Source organism: Saccopteryx leptura, chromosome 3 (assembly GCF_036850995.1).
Source record: "Saccopteryx leptura isolate mSacLep1 chromosome 3, mSacLep1_pri_phased_curated, whole genome shotgun sequence".
Taxonomy (NCBI): domain Eukaryota; kingdom Metazoa; phylum Chordata; class Mammalia; order Chiroptera; family Emballonuridae; genus Saccopteryx; species Saccopteryx leptura.
The window spans coordinates 255515198-255530363 of record NC_089505.1 but is presented as its reverse complement, the minus strand read 5'-3'; the positions used below and the strand labels follow the sequence as shown (position 1 = coordinate 255530363).

At 38.5% G+C, this 15166-nt stretch overlaps 1 protein-coding gene across 1 annotated transcript in view; it reads left to right on the top strand.

The window, feature by feature from the left end:
• The window catches only part of EHBP1 (EH domain binding protein 1), a 571353-nt gene that overhangs the window by 37281 nt on the left and 518906 nt on the right, over positions 1-15166 (top strand). The window contains exon 2 of the mRNA XM_066378173.1: positions 13903-14038. The gene's annotated coding sequence lies outside the window, so the exon portion shown is untranslated. The remainder of the gene's footprint in view (positions 1-13902; positions 14039-15166) is intronic.

Genomic DNA, 15166 nt, shown 5'->3' with positions numbered 1-15166 from the left:
AATGTATGTATTTATGACCACTTTTTTATCCACTCATCTATTATGGGCACTTGGGTTGTTCCCACATCTTGGCTATTATAAATAATGCTACAGTGAACATAGGGGTGCAAATAATCTTTTGAATTAGTGTTTTGGGTTTCTTCAGATGTATACCCAGAAGTGGAATTGCTGGGTCATAAAGGCAGTTCTGTTTTTAATTTTTTGAGGAGCCTCCATACTGTTTTCCATAGTGGCTGCACCAATCTGTACTCCCACCAACAGTTCACAAGGGTTTCCTTTTCTCCATATCTTCACCAACACTTGTTTTTTTATTTATTGATGATAGCCATTCTAAGAGGTGTGAAGTGACATCTCATGTGGTTCTAATTTGCATTTCTCTGATGATAGTGACATTAGGCATCTTTTCATATGTCTATTGGTCATCTGTATGTTCTCTTTGGAAAAGTATCTATTTGGGTTTTCTGCCAATGTTTTCATTCAATGGTGGTGGGGCATGGTCTCGAGGAGTCATCAGGGTGAGGCCAGCAGAGTTCATCAGGCTAAAACAAACAAAGATTTGGCTGTGTGGTGGGAGGGCTCTGCGCAGGAACAGACATGCAAGGCAAAAATGGTCCTTGTCCTGAAGCAACATAACTTAGTATCTTCCTGTGTGTCTCTGCCTCCCCCTGAGTCCACCCAGATCTCCTCAAGAGCCTTCAAAGAAAGTCTTCACAGGCCCAGGCTGGGTACAGCCAGCTGACTCCTCTGCAGGGTGTGAACTCAGCAGGGGAGGATCTCCTGTAGGGGAATGGCACCAGTTGGGTTTGCAGGGTGGGGTTGGGAGAATGGCCCTTGCCCTAGAGCCACACAATTTAGGCTCTCCTGTGTGTGTCTGACACCCCCTGAGTCTGCTGGGACCTCCTTAAAAGCATGCCAAGAAAGTCTGCACCACCAGCAGACTCCTCCGCAGGTGCAAGCTTGGCAGGGAGGGACCACAGAAAGTTGGGAGGGTGGGGCTGCTGTATCCTCTCAGACTGATGCCATATAGAGGGGGTGCTTTACCCAGGAAAGATGACATCGTTGGGTGATGTGGGAGGGGACTCAGCACAGGGTTCCTTGAGCCTTCTGCCTAATGCCACACAAGTAGCAAGTTCATTGCCTTGAGGATGGGAAGAGGTTTTGGGGATATTCATTGGACGAAGAATAAGTTTTTGTTATCTGTAAATAAAACATTTACAGGAAGTCAATCTTTTGGTTCTTAAATTTTGTTTTCATTTTCCTGAGGAGATATGCATGAGATTCTCTGTTTCTTATCTTCCACTTCCAGTTTAGATTGAAATCTTTTCACAGGTCAGAAGAAATAGGATGTGCAAAGGCTCTGAAGCAGGAATGAATGGCAGAGCTTATTCAGGAAACAGGGTATCCTTTGGTGGCTAGATCATGTAGTTGTTGGTAAGGCTGGTCTCACATATTGTGGCCAGATTGTGAAGAGCCTTGAATGATTTTGGATTTTAATGAGTAGACAAAGGTAGAACCATTAAGGAGACTTTGACAGGTTAGTAACATAGTCATTTGGGTTTTAGAAAGAGAATTTAAGACAACAGGGTAACTTGAGGTGGAAGAGAAATGGAAGTAAGGAATTTCGTTTGGTCATAATTACAGTAAATAAGGTCTGGAAAGTAGTGGCAGTTTGAAATATAGAAAAGGACTAGATTTGAGAGACCTCTTACAGGTAGACTAAACAGGAACTCAGTGACCAACTGGATGTAAAGAGGGAAGGAGAAGAAGTGTGTATAGACTGAAATTGGATGCTTGGGATGGTGATGACGTCACTGAGTCAGCAAATATAGCTCAGTTTTAAATAAATTGAATTTGAAGTGCCTTGGGATCTCTAATAGGAAATGTTGAGAAGGAAACTAAAAATCCGAACCTGGAGATCAGGACTGGAAGTTGTGGTAGGCTGAATAATGGCTCCCAAAGACATCCAGATTCTAATCCCTAGAATCTGTGAATGTTATTTTATATGGCAAAATGGACTTTGCAGATGTGATTGTTAGGAATCTTGAGCTAGGGGATTATTCTGAGATAGCCAGGTGGACCCAAACTCTAATCACAAGTGTCCTCATAAGAGGCAGGCAGATTTGACAATGGAAGAGGGAACAGAAGATGTAATGATGGAAGCAAGACATTGGAGTATAGAAGGGAGGGGTCATAATTCAAGGAATGCAGGAAGCCTCCAGAAGCTAGAGGAAGCAAGGAAGGAATTCTCCCCTACATCTTCCTGGGGAGATCACCTCTGTTGGCACCTCGATTTTATTCTAGTGAAACTGACCTCAGACTTCTGGACTCCAGTAGTGTAAGGCAATAAATGTGGGTTATTTTAAACCATCAGATTTGTGGTAAAGTTGTTTGAGCAGTCACCAGAAACTAATACAGAGGTGTAATTATGGGAATAGTTGGTAAGGAACAGCAAAGTAGTAGAAATGCATACAGTTGTCTAGGGAGAGAACCCATGTAGAACCAGGAGAGGGGAAGGCCTATAAAGCAGCCCTGAGATCACCTCCTAACCCTGGGCATAGGCAGAAGGACCCCCATTTCCAGCAGTATGACAGGCTAGATATCCTGAATAATCCTCTCACTGAAAGCAACTAAAACTAGTTGACAAAGTATATTTTATTCTATTGAAATAAATTTTATTGTGGCAGCAAAAATTAAGGAATACTTAGAGGCCAGCAATTAAACACAAGGGGGAGCCTGACCTGTGGTGGCGCCGTGGATAAAGCACAGACCTGGATGCTGAGGTTGCCAGTTCAAAACCCTGCCTGGTTAAGGCGCATATGGGTGTTGATGCTTCCTGTCCTTGCCCCCTTCTCTCTAAAATGAATAAATAAAAGTTGGTGTTTTTTTAAAAAAAATGCAGGAAATAAAACAAAAACCTGAAGAGGCTTTTGTCTTGAGGACATTTGTAAAATTATTGAATGCAATGGTCAAGGTGTATTCAAAGTGAAAAGTGTAATTATGGACCCCTCTGTGTCTCCTAAAGTTGGGTCCCCAAAAGACTACCCTTTCTGTGTAAAGATACACTACAAATAAACCTACCATCTTTCCTCCACCTCCAGAAAACCTCAAGGAAAATTGCCTGCTTTGGAAACTGACTCTAAGTGGAGGGAGAGAAAAACTATAGCCCCTGAGATTTGCAGCATAGCAGGTACTCACACACACTGCAGCCCCAATTCATACTATAACCTGGGAGTCTAAAAAAACCTCAAGTCAAGTATTAAGGTTAAAGTAAACCTTTATGTGCAGTTCCCGAGTGGTACCCACCCATCATCAACACAGGCCTCAAAGAATTCCCATCAATAAATTCTAAAGAAATATAAGGTCATGGTCAAAATCACAAAATGGAAAAGGAAATAATATACCATAAGCCAGGGCCAACAGAAATAACAAACAATATAATCTTGCTGTAAAGCATTAGCTATTGAAATTACCAGGCATAGAATATAAAATAAGTATGTCAAATATATTTTAAGCAATAAGACAATATACATAAAACATGACCTAGCATTTCTGAAAAAGACTTGAAAGAGCCACTAGAAGTTTAAAATATAAATTTAAAATTAAAAACACAATGGTTGGATTGATAGCAGAGTAACCACAGCTGGAGAATGGATTATTAGGAAAGATAGATCAAAAAATTTTTTTCACATATGTATCCCAAAGAGGTGGAAAATATGAAAGAGAGGTTATAAATCATGGAGATAATATAAGAAATATAACAATCATCTAATTGGAATTCCAAGCAGACAGTAGAGGCTGGAAGGGGTAAAAGCAATCATTGAAGGGATAATGGCTGAAAATGTCCAAGAAATGACAAAGCACAGATTCAAAAAGCCTAACAATCCCAATAAGGGGTAAATAAAAGGAAATTTACACTTAGACACATTCCAGTAGAACTAACTGCATGCTGATTTATGAAGCAAATATAAAATAATACCACAAAGAAAATGTAAAAGTAGCCGCAAAAAGAAAAGACAGATTAGTTTCAGCAGGACAACAGTTAGACTTCTTAACTATGAAAGTCAGAACAAATTTAAAATCTTCAGTGTGCTGAAAGAAAATTACTGTCAACCTAAAGTTGTATATTTTAAGAACAGTGGGAAAATCAGACATCTTCAAACAAGCAAATAAAAACAGAGCTTGCCAGCAATAGACCCTCACTAAAGGAAGTTCTAAAGGCTGCTCTCTAGGTCAGAAGAAAGTGAACACAAGGAAGATTAGAGATGACTAAGGGAATGAGAAGGATGGAAAGTGCTAAATATGTGGTTAATTGTATATAAATGTTGGCTAAAAACAATAACAATAGTAATCTCTTAAGTGGTTAAAAAACTAGCTAGAAATGAGATATACAACCATCTATATAGCATGTAAGTTGGAAGGGGAATGATCAGAGTTAAAGTGTTCTGTCTTTTTTATTTGGGAGAATGGTAAAGATGTTTCCAAGTTAAAATTTTTAGCATAACCATCAAGAGGGTGTATAACTTTTAAACTAAAACTGAAAAAATAGAAAGACAATCAGTACAAAAGTAGATAAAAACAGAAATATTGAAGGGTCAAGACATACAAAATGCACAAGATAGGATGATAGAAATACAAATATATCAGGAATTAAAATAAGCAAAAACAGTCCAAGTGCCCAACTTATAAGGCAAAAATTTACAGATGGTGTGTGTGTGTATACATAGATATTCTGTTTTAAAGAATTCAGCTATATTCTGTTTAAGTCACATTTAAAACATAAGGCTTCAGAAAAATTAAGAATAAGAGTGTGAAAAAAAAGATACCATGCAGACACTAACTAAAAGAAAGTTAGTATTGCTATATTAATATCAGAAAAAATAGTCCTTAAGACAGAAAGCTTTAAAGAGAATCATTTCATAAGGATAAAATGTTCATTTCCCCAAGAAGATGTAAGAGTTCTCTAAACTTAGAAGTACTTAGATCAAGCTGGCAAAATTGGTAAGGAGATAGAAGATTAGAAAACACAATTGATAAGCTGGCTCTAATTGAATCAGTAGATAGAACACTGCACCTAACAACTACAGAATATACATTTGTTTCAACCAACATGAAGTATTTTTTTGAAAACTGACCACATGCTGAGCTATAAAGCAAATATCAACAATTTTCAAAAAACTGAAATCATACAAACCACAGTTTATGATCATAATGCAATTAAATTAGAAATCAGTAACAGAAGATAACTAGAAAAAGTTCATATGTAGAAAATTAAGATATCCTTTACTAAGTAACTTGTGGATCAAAGAAAAATATATGCCCACTGGTGGTGGTGCAGTGGATAGAGCATTGATCTAGAACACTGAGGTCCCCAGTTAGAAACCTCAAGGATGCTGGGTTGAGCAAGGGGTCACTGGCTGGGCTTGAACTCCCCCTGCCCCCCCCCCCATCAAGGCACGTATGGAAAGCAGTCAATGAACAACTAAAGTGAAGCAATTCTGAGTTGATGCTTCTCATCTCTTTCCTCCCTCTTTCTCTCCCTTTCTCCCTTTCTGTCTCTCTTTCGCTCTCTCTCAAATCAATTATATATATTAGAATGTGTGACAGAAAATATACTATAAATCAGGAAGTTTTCAATGTAGACAAAGTAAGATCTAGTGAGAAATTACATCCTTAAATGCTTTAATTAAGAAAGAAGATAAGCAATTTATAAGCTAAAAAGTTAAAAACTGAAATAAAAATAAAAGATTGGAAATGATAAAGATAACAGCAGAAATCATGAAATAGAAAAAATATAAAAGCAGATTAAAAAGGCCTACAGTTCTTTCTTTGAAAAGTCTCTTGCAGATAAAAGAACAAAAGAGATCATAACTACAGTTGGTGCTGACAATTAAATGGTTAATAAGGAGGATTACAAACAACTTCAAGACTATGAACTGGCAAATTTGGAGAAATGGATAAATTCCTACAAAAATATATCTCACAAGCTTTCTGTAAGCAGAAAAAGAAAATAATTTCAACAAATTAAAGAAAATAAATTAGTTGTTTAAAATTATCCCACAAAGTAAAAATAAAGACCAGACCATTTTTTGGTAGTGGTTGTTTTTCTTTTTAAAAACTTTTATTGTAATAATTTCAATCATGCAAAAAACTAGAATTATAAAATGAGCTGAGCACCATTCAGCTTCAGTGACCATCAGCATTTGACTTTTCTTTTCATTCAACCTCCTTCCCCCCACTTAAAAAAAAACTTTATTTTGCAATAATTTTAAACTTATTGAAAGTTTCCAAAAATACTACCGAGAGTTCCCATATACATTTCATCTAGCCTCCCCTATTGTTAACATTTTAGATAACCATAATACAAATAACCATAACGAAGAAGTAAACTTTGATACAATAGTATTACTGAATCATCAGACTATATTTATATTTCATTGTCCTTTCTTTTCATCCAGGATCCAACAGCAGTCTTCTGCAACCTGCAATAGCTTCTCATGACCAGATAGTTTTGCTGTTCAGTTCTAACAACTATTCGTGGGACAATCTTTCACAAACTATTTTAAAGACAAAAAATGGTGGAAGTCCTTCACCCCCCTCCCCCTATCACCATCACTGCCTCCCAACCTGTACCACAGGCTTCGGGCCACAAGTCAGACAGTCCCCTGAATGGCCTTGCCTATCTTCTCAAGGGATTTTTAGATGCTATTCTATGATGCTAATGGACCTTTCTGGTCTATGACTTCATGCTCTCCCGGATGTATCTTAAACTTTGTGGAATAATGGATTGACTTCTCTGAGCTAATAGGACTGATCATCTGACTCACCCTCCAGGTCCCTCATTAATTCTCCCTGCTGGTTGGTGGTGTTTGGAAGGTGGCAGGGGAGGAGCACTCTTTTAAGAGTGATCCCATTCTATTGAAGGGCTTTTTGGTTGTTTCCATGTCTTGGCCACTGTGAACAGTGCTGCAATGAACATGGGGCTACATGTGTCTTTACGTATCAATGTTTCTGAGGTTTTGGGGTATATACCCAGTAGAGGGATTGCTGGGTCATAAGGTAGTTCTATTTTCAGTTTTTTGAGGAACCACCATACTTTCCTCCATAATGGTTGTACTACTTTACAGTCCCACCAACAGTGGATGAGAATTCCCTTTTCTCCGCAGCCTCTCCAACATTTGCTATTACCCGTCTTGTTGATAATAGCTAATCTAATAGATCATTTACAGCAAAATGGTGGGATCTTGATAACATTATACGGAGTAAAATAAGTAAATCAGAAAAAAACAAGAACTACATGATTCCATACATTGGTGGAACATAAAAACGAGAATAAGAGACATGGACAAGAGTGTGGTGGTTACCAGGGGTGGGGGGAGGGAGGACGCGGGAGGGAAGGAGGGAGAGGGTTAGGGGGAGGGGGAGGGGCACAAAGAAAACTAGATAGAGGGTGACGGAGGACAATCTGACTCTGGGCGATGGGTATGCAACATAATTTAATGACAAGATAACCTAGACATGTTTTCTTTGAATATATGTACCCTGATTTATTAATGTCACCCCATTAACATTAATAAAAATTTATTTAAAAAAAAGAGTGATCTCATTCTAGGCCTGTAGTAATTATAGCCTCATAAGTTTAGAAGAAGACAAGACTAAAACATGTTTTCCTATTCTTTGGCTATAAAATCCCTGTAAATATAACATGACTAGAAAACATTACTTTTCACATTTTTCTGCATGCATGCTCTGGACTCGTGTTTGCAGTCATCATCAAAGCACAGAAGCAACATTTGAGAGTGTGATTGGCAGCCAGTGTTCACAGGTGGCATGATACAGCCTTGTGTTGTAAACAATATTAAATACAGTAAATGGTATTAGAGAAGTGCAGGGATAAGAAATCTATATTGTTCAAATATAAGCAGTTTCCAAAGAGCCATGACATAACAGTGTTGCTACCTTTTTCCTGCTTGTGAGACATGTGAAATTAGCTGGGAACAATTCATTTGTCAATGAAGAATATGAAGAAATGGTTCCTGGATATGAACATGAAAAGACTGTGGCTGGTCTCTGAAGACACTTCATCTGTACAGATTAGACAATAAACAGATACTTTGTCTCTTTTATTATTTTAAATCTTCATCATAAACTACTATTACTCAGATTTGAGCCATAAATTTTGTATTGCAACTTTTAAATCAAATTGTGTATATTGACAGTAACCTGGCAAAAAAAATTGATTGTGGCCCCACACACCCCAGGAGTGGCCCTGGGTACTTGATGTCTATGGGACATTGCCATGGTTGACTATTAAATAGTCTGCTATGGACATACTCAGTGAATGACTATTTTTTTCCCAATACTATTTTTATGTCTTCTGTAAAGTACAAAGCCCACTCATCATTCTCGCTCTTTTTAAAGTGCAAAATACAGAGGTTCAAATGAAGTATTTTGACCATTTACACCAACGGTTTTCAGGTACCAGTCTGTGGACAGGTGCTGGTCTGCAAAAGAGTTGAGAAACACTGATTACTCCTTGTAACTAGTTCAGGATTTGTCTTCAGGCTTTGCCATGGGTTGTTTCAACAAAGTCATAGTCTTCTACATCAGCTGGGCCCTCAATACCCCTGTAATCTGTTTGGGTGCTGAGAAAGCTTCTCTCTCTCATTGTCTTCAGTGGTTGTCCCAAACCTCAAGCTCTCTTCTCCCATCTTTTGGCTAAAAATAATTCTTCTTGCCCTTACCAATAGTAAACGAATTTTCCTACTTCACACAGGTATGAACATGCACACACACAACTTCCTGATAAATCCCCAACTTTTACTACCATCAAATTATCTTCTCCCACCCTTTCCTTACATTTCACTATAAGTAGTGTTCTTCATTCTATCCATGATTAAATTCTACAGTGTGTTCTGATTTAAGACTTGGAACCAGCTTAACTCAACTACTGGTTCCCTCATTATTTAATGAGTTAAATAAAATCTTTGACTACTACCCATTCTATATTAGTATGAGACTAATGTTTTTAACTTTTTGAAAATTATATTTGATACTATGCAGCTACTAATAAATGATTTCCAAATTGTTTGTCTAATCATGTTATTTCTCTTAATGGCTTCCTGTAACCTTAAGGACTGATGTTCACCCTCCTTAGCTTAATGTCTTTTATGGCCTTGGTTTGCCTACTTTTCTAGCCAAATCTCTTGCCATCCCCCCACAAACACTTTATGTTTTAAACATATGACAGTAATAAATAAACAATAGTTTTTCTCTTGAATATGCTGCTTTCTTCACCTAGAACCTCTGCTCCCCATCCCATCCCCACTATCTTTCCCCCCTTCCCCTACTTTTTAGCTTATTGATATTTCAAAATGCAGCCCAGGTGTTGCCTCCTCTAGAAGCCTCCCCTGGGAGTTACTTCTAGGTAAGGTGTTCCTGTCCTGTGCTCTCTTTGTGCTTACTGCTATTGCAGTGTCTGCCATCATGTCTACTGCTCACAAAAATTAGGGGATATTTCAAAATAAATATGAAGCTATAAAATATCCCCTAATTTATGTGAGCAGTATATTTGTCTGTTCTGAGACTAAAGCTAGACTATAAGCTCTTGAGCAAGAAACTGAATTGAACATCTCTTAAGTGCTTAATAGGCTGTACTACCTATTAAGAAAATTACCTGTTTGCCTCATCTGCCATAGCAAAGAATAAATCTTTACAGTACAATTATGTTGAGTTTACTGTTAACAATGTTCTAAACATAAGAAAAGTTAATGTAGCCTCTTTTCAATGGCATAGCTCCCAAATTTAACCATTATCACATAGTTTATTTTCCTTGATTCCTTCTTAATGAGATAGTCAATGAAAGAAAATAAATTTTTATTATACTTTTATCTAATAGAGATTGATCCATGCTTCTGCATCATCTAGTCATTAAGATACTTGAAATTTTATTCATAACTCAAGTTCTGCCCACAGTAAAATAAACAGCATTTATAAGCATAAAAGTGTTTCTATTTCCCCCTAAGAAATCTAGAGGAAAGGATCCCTTGTTGGTTTTAAGGCTAAGGCTTCCACTGGTACATTAAGTGTGCACAGCCCTCTGATAATCCTTTGTGCTACAGCCTCACCCAGTGTATTGTGTGGGTCCCTGACTTTTCTCTCAAGTGCTTCAAACTGGACCTCATCTGCCCAAGAGCATTATGTGATTTCCTATTGACAAATATCTTTCTTGTGCTTTTCTCAATGCTGTTCTGTCTGAAGCAAGTTGGTTCCCTCTGGCAGAAAACACCATTCATGAGAAAAAATTTCCTAATGAAAAGAATCCTAGACTTCAGTGCTGAGTATCAGCAACATAAGGAAAAGCACAACTGCATGAGGATTAGAACTTTATACATGTGATTGACTTCAGGCTCCAGCCAAAGCATAGATAGGATCAGGGTAAATCCTCTTAGGCTTTAACTCGCTCTGAACCACCCCTCAGATGTCAAGGTTCCTGGTAAATGTGTTCGATCTATGCCCTGAAGTACTTTGAGCCTCTAAATCTTTGAAAGAGTATTTTACTCTTTCATTCCATGTTAGAAAAGCATCATCAGAAAGCTAAAAGAGGGGTGGTTACTTGATGGTCTCATGTGAGATTCTTTATTTCTTCAGATAAGCACCACTCCCAATAGTGGGCCATTCTTAGAAGATTTTAAATACAAAAGTCTCAACTGATATGAATGTTTCTGCCTATTTGCAGTAGGATGGGTTGGATCAATGGTTTTCGAACAAAATTCTGAGTGTCCTAACGGGTTCCTTGGAAACCCCTCAGGATCAAGAGGGATGAGTAAATGGGGATCTTCACCCCAGTTTCAATATGAGCAGCTCTATTTTTGTCTGTTTTATATAAGTTGGGCTCTAACACATATTTATTTAAAGAAAGGGTTTTACTGCTTAAAATAGCAGTTTTTTTAAAAAAAGAAAGCAGAACTAGAATACTTTTTCTTTATTCAGTGGTTAGCTTATACTACGTGCAAATAAATATTAGGACACTGATATTGCAACTAGTTCAAAGTAATGACACCTTTGTTTTCCTTTTCATTGATTCTACAAATATTTATTGAACTTCTCCTAGATGCTAAGCACAGTGCTAAGTGCTAGGATGTAATATAGGCATGGCAGCTGCCCTCATGGACTGTGTGGTCCAGTGGAACAACAGACAGTTAAATAGGTAATTATCATGCACTGTAATAACTAGGTGAGTATGTTAAGGAGGAGAGTTAGGAAAGCCTTCTGAGTGTTGGGGAAGCAGGAGTGTTCAGGAAATGGGACGTACCATATTTTTCGCTCCATAAGACACACCTGACCATAAGACACACCTAGGGTTTTAAGGAGGAAAAAAAGGAAAACAAATATTCTGAACTAAATGATGCGTTAAAGTATTTAATAAAATACTGTATTTTTTGCTCCATAAGACACACAGGCATTTCCCCCTCCACTATTGGGGGGGGGAACGCGTCTTATAGAGCAAAAAATACAATATATATGTAAAAGCCTGTGGAGAGAGAGACCATGGATCTCTTGAAGAACTGGGGGAAAAAAGTATTAAGTCTGGAGTGTAGAGTGCAAGTTAGAGCTGTCTTAAGGAATATGGTCTTTAACTTAAGAACCATGGCAGGTAATAGGCAAACCAATCAGATTTCTGTTTTTAAAAGCTCACTCTGGCTGTAGGGTGGAGAATGGAATGAAGAGGAGCAGAAAGGGGAACCAGAGGAGGAGGCTATTAGGGTATTTCAAGTGAGAGTTCCCTTGGGTTAAGAGGTAGCAGAGTGCAGGTGGAGAGATGTGGCTGGATTCCAGAGATAACACAGGGTTAGATTCGAGTTATATGGTGATTGATGGACAGGGTGTTGGGCATAGAAAAGAGAGTGTCAAGGATGCTATTCAGTTTTCTGGCCCAGGCAACTGAGTGAACAGTGGAGTCATTCATGGAGACAGGGAACCCAGGGTAGAGGGTCAGGTTTGAATGAAGGTGATGAGATTCATTTTAGACATGTTGAGTCAGAGATCCCTGTGGGCCATCTACGTGTCAATGTTAGGTAATCAGTGGATGTTTGGGTCTGTAGGTTAGGACATAGTCTGGGTTAGAAATATAGTTGTGGGACTCATCACGGTAGAGGTGGTGATCAATGTCTTGAGAGTGGAATGAATGAGAGATCCTGGAGAGAATGAGTGGGCAAAGAGAAGGAAAATAGAGAATGTGCTGTCATGGAAGCCAAGAGAAGAGTGCAATTCAAGGAGGGGTGAGTGAGAAAGTGTTAAATGTTGCAGAGCTCACAGTCTGAGAAGTGTCTTCAAAATGCAGGTCTACATTCTGTCAGTGATAATACATGAAAGCTGTCTGTGCTTATTTTTGGTCTAATCAAAATGTTTTCTGTACTAATCCAGGAACAAACCTCATGTGTAACTGTAAAATTAACCGGGAAGCAGAGCACCTTTAATTCTCAGCAAATGTCTACATCACGGCGGGGGTGTGTGTGTGTGTGTGTGTGTGTGTGTAAATATCTGAAGAGGTTAAAAAACAAACAGCTAATGGTTGAAATATCCCTCTCCACATATATGTGGACAAGCAGCTAAAGCTCTCTCTGATGTCATTTCCCTGAAAATTTAAAAACAAAAAGCAGGAGATTCATATGGTCTACTCTTTGATGTAGTATAATGTAAAATATAATAAATATAACTTGGAGATAAACAACTAGAATATACCCCAAAAAACCTTGTGGGTTAAAAGTCATATTAACCCACAATTACATTTCCTTCAGACTTACTTTCACCTTTCACCCACCCCTTAGCTAATGTCCTTATACCCCTTTTTATCTGTAATTTGTGGTTAACTTTAAGGGAACTATGGTTGCTGGTAAATATGTTGAGTGTGGGATTCTTCTACTGGAAGGAATAGTGTTTTCTACAAGGTAAGTGGTTCTTTGAAGATATTCACCCTCTATAAACCACATGGCTGGAAGGAAACTTACCTAGCCTAATTTCTTCCTTTATCATCAAAGAAATTAAGGCAGAAAGAAGTAAAGTAATTTGAGCAAAGACACTTCAGGCACTGAGTAGGCAGCTGAAGTAAATCCACATATAGCCTTCCCTATATATATAAAAATAATGCTTCTTGCAGGTGACAGAGAATTAAAACATATTCTGTCCTATTTTATACTACAAGACTAAATCTGTTCATGTCATGTTGGTAAAATGTTTAGGTATAAAATACAATGTTTACTTTTGTATGTTTGAGAGACATTGTGAGAACCAGTCCACAATTATGGATTCTGTTGTGTTTTGTTTCAATGCACTTTATGCAAAAATTTGTTTCCAAAGAGACTGAGAGACACCCTGGTTTATTCTGTGGGTCTCTGTGTAGCCTGAACCTTTGTCCAGGGTACTTTCTACTACAGCACTCCAGCTCATCCATCATCTCTTTCCCAGTAGTACCAATATTTTGACATTCCAATGAGATGTCAGAGATTCATGTGGCTGCTTGGATAGCACTTGCAATGGGACAGGGCAAGTCCGAGCCAGGAGATGCTGCTAAATCCAGCTGTCCCTGAGCCGGTTAGTGTAAGAGAAGAAGGGCTTTCTATGGATAGATCCAAAGCTGAGTAGCCAGTGAGCTTGATGGGATGGTAGCGAAGTAGCTCTATAAGAAATTTCAAACCTTTGAAGGTGATAAAGCAAAAGGAAAGCCCTCAGACTGTGGAGTCAATGGACTTGGCTTGGAATCCCAGCTGTGCTTCTTAATAACAATGAAATTCTGTAAGCCCTCAGCTTTCTCATCTGTAAAATATGCTTGTGAAGATGCAATGAAATAATGCATGTAAACTATCTAAACCTTAGTTGTTTTTTTCTTCACCTTAAATTCCTTAGGTTCCTTCCATCTCAGGCCCTCTCTCTTTGCATCTCCACCAAATGGCTTTGCTGCAGAAAGACTCAAGCTTTTGCTGAACTACTCCTGAAGAAAAGCATATTAAAATTTGGACCTACAGTTTCAGAAGTTGACATGGTAAGTCAACACTATTGTGATTTTTCTTTTCAGTTTTATTTAGACATAATTGACATGTAAAATTGAATAAGTTTAAAGTGTACAACGTAATTATTTGATATATGTATATATTGCAAAATGATCATCACAATCAGATTAGTTAACGTGCACCACTTCACAGTTAAAAATTTTCTTCCTTGTAATGAGAATTTTTAAGATCCACTCTCTGGCCCTGGCCGGTTGGCTCAGTGGCAGAGCGTTGGCCCGGCGTGCAGAAGTCCTGGGTTTGATTCCCGGCCAGGGCACACAGGAGAGGCGCCCATCTGCTTCTCCACACCTCCCCCTCTCCGTCCTCTCTGGCTCTCTCTTCCCCTCCTGCAGCTGAGGCTCCATTGGAGCAAAGATGGCCCGAGCGCTGGGGATGGCTCCTTGGCCTCTGCCCCAGGCGCTGGAGTGGCTCTGGTCGCAGCAGAGCAACGCCCTGGAGGGGCAGAGCATCACCCCCTGGTGGGCAGAGCATCGCCCCCTGGTGGGCGTGCCGGGTGGATCCCGGTCGGGCGCATGCGGTAGACTGTCTGTCTCTCCCCGTTTCTAGCTTCAGAAAAATACAAAAAAAAAAAAAGATCCACTCTCTTAGCAACTTTCATATATACAATATACAAAGTATTGTTAACTATAGTCATCGTGTTGTACATTACATGCACAGAACTTATTTATCTTAAACTAGAGATCTGTACCTTTTGACTACCTTCACCTAATCCTCCCCCCCCCAACCCTGCCTCACCACCTGGCCTCTGGCAACTATAAATCTGATCTCTGCTTCCATGAGTTTGGTTTTTTAAACTTCTACATAGAAGTGAAATCATACAGTATTTGTCTTTCTCTGACTCAATTTAACTTAGCATAATGTCCTCAAGGTTCATTCATGTTACTGCAAATGGCAAGATTTCCTTCTTTATTATGGCTGAATAGTATTCTATTATCATAATTTCTTCTTTTAACTTTTATTTTTCAATTATAGTTTATATTCAGTATTACTTTTTACTAGTTTTGGTGTATAGCCTAGTGGTTAGATAATCATATACTTTGCAAAGTGGTTCCCTCGATATTTCACATACCCAGCTGGCATAGTACATAGTTATTACAATA